Source organism: Tenrec ecaudatus, chromosome 18 (genome assembly GCF_050624435.1).
Source record: "Tenrec ecaudatus isolate mTenEca1 chromosome 18, mTenEca1.hap1, whole genome shotgun sequence".
Taxonomy (NCBI): Eukaryota; Metazoa; Chordata; class Mammalia; order Afrosoricida; family Tenrecidae; genus Tenrec; species Tenrec ecaudatus.
The window spans coordinates 21,114,040-21,116,237 of record NC_134547.1 but is presented as its reverse complement, the minus strand read 5'-3'; the positions used below and the strand labels follow the sequence as shown (position 1 = coordinate 21,116,237).

The following is a 2,198-nucleotide window of genomic DNA, read 5'->3' as shown; positions in this document are numbered from 1 at the left end:
GTGTGCGTACGTGGGCACGTGTGGACACGTCTTCTAGTGGAGTCCTATGAATAAAACAAGCCAGAGTACAGCAAAGGCTGGAGAAGGTGTGGAAAGATTGGAACTCCTGTTTATTTAAATAGTGTCCAGTCTGGTGAATCCTAACTGTACTGTCAGTACTCCGGAAAGACAAGCCCTGCCTACAGGCTGCTCCTGTTGTTAACATGCAACTCTGCTCAGGGTAAACTGGAATTGCACTTTAGCAATGGTAACGGACTGTGACGTGTGCCGGCAACAGCGATGTGTGCGCCAGACTTACTTTGACAGCACCCTGAGCGGGATCACCTCTTCTCCCATCTTATGTCGCTCTTTGTGCTTTTTCTTGTGCTTTCCCTTTGCTTTCAAAAGAGATCCCTCTTTATCTCCAGTCTCCTTTCCCTCTTCTGTGGAGAATTCCAAGTCTAATGGTGGGAGAGAAAATTAAGCGAGTTAAGCAAGACTGCTTTGGAGATGGGGTGTGATGATTATTTATGATTAAATTGTGAATAATGACTTTAACCTTTGCTTTCCTTGCACACTTGAGCTTCTTTCACGTGTTCTTTTGGAGTGGTGTTTCTCACTTTAGCCTTGGGAGCCAGCCCCTCGGCATGGGCAGAGCCCTTTCGCTTCCTCTTCGCTGCTCTGGCTTCAGGTAAGGTGCTCGCGTCTACTTTGTCTTTGTGTTTTTTCTTTTTCTTTGTGGTGGGTGGCTTTGGGGATTCTGAGCCCTCAGATGCTGCCAGTTTGGGGGCGCTCTCACAGCTTGTGTCCATGGCCTGCACAGTGTCTTCCTTCTTCACACGCCCTTTCTTCTTTTTTTTCTTTATCTTTTCTTCTGTAACAAAGCTACTCTTAGTTCAGTCACTGGTGAGCGCACTGGTGGGAAAGAAGTCCTGTACTTACCTGGCACGCCCAGAGCTGGAATGGGCTCATTTTTCACTGTCTTTGGGAATATTCCTGGTTTTCTCGGGGCTTCTTCTGGTGGATTATTCAGAAACTGTAAAAGCGTTAGTACTTTTAGTGTGTGACATAAAGAAACCTGTTGTTCGCTTTTTGCTTTTGCTTTTTAGGATTTGGACCTACCTCAATAGCTTTTGCGGCTTGTTCCTTTGTTTCAAACTCTACGAAAGCAAACCCCTTTGGGTCTCCAGTGGACCTGTAATGTGGAATACTTATGTAGACCACATTACCACACTTCCCAAATACTCTTTCAATCCAGCTGTGATTAACGTTTTTGGGAAGTAATTCCTATGATGAATGAATAAAAAGCGATTAACTAGATCAATAAAACTTTAAATTACAATGAAAAATAAAATAGTGTCCAGTCACTATTTACTATTTATGATAAAGTGTTTATTTCATACAAGTCAGTCATTCATGTATAGTGGTCTGATATTGACCTATACTTGTATCATTTCTTCTGCTCAACAGTGTTTTACATTCTATACCAGCGGCTAAATCAATGACACTCTCAATGGAATTACCTTATGCCCCAGGGGGGTGATTTATAATGTTCCCTATCATAAATCGATAATGATATCTTTAAAATGAATCAGAGATACAAATAAGCCATAGATCTATGAATGGACTTGGGGCTTGCACTTAATTCTAGCCCCAATCTAAGAGCAGCTAGTTCTTGTGAAATGGCCCTGCTCAATGCTCACCCTCCTGAAGAGATCACTGAAGAGCAAAATGTGGTGAAGAAACCAGATGGTGCCCAGCTCTCAGAAACAGTGTTACCTACGTCTTAATGGTTAGTCTTAAAGAAAGCTAAGTGAGATGTCCAATAATTCCACGTGGAAGAAGCCCACCAGCCTGCGGGAGCCAAGAATTCCAAACAATCCAATCCAATTTGAAGGAGGGAATGGTACCAAAGCTTCCATGGTGAGCACAGTTTGCAGAGCGCTGTGGATGACACTAGAAGCCCCAAGCCCATTTGAAGGGTCCCCCACACGGAGTAAGCTGCTGGTGAACCCCCTCTGACCACAGTCGAGGGGTGTGCGTAGGCTTGCTATCAGACCGAGAACATTCTAAAGTTGAATAAAGCATTATAAAGGCTATGACATATGTAGTTGGGTAAAAATGCAATATCCTGTCTCCCTTTTGACCCATTTGTTTAAAGATCATTTTATTGGGGTCTCTCACAGCTCTTAGAGTAATCCACGCATCAGTTGTATCAA

The 2,198-nt window shown here is 43.4% G+C and overlaps 1 long non-coding RNA gene across 1 annotated transcript; it reads right to left on the bottom strand.

The window, feature by feature from the left end:
- Nucleotides 1-916: 916 nt before the first annotated feature.
- Nucleotides 917-1,261, bottom strand: LOC142431996 (uncharacterized). Its single transcript, XR_012780861.1, has 2 exons — nt 1,102-1,261; nt 917-1,015 (listed from the first exon to the last, which is right to left on the bottom strand). It is a non-coding gene; the product is annotated as an uncharacterized LOC142431996 (long non-coding RNA).
- Between the last annotated feature and the right edge of the window lie 937 nt (nt 1,262-2,198).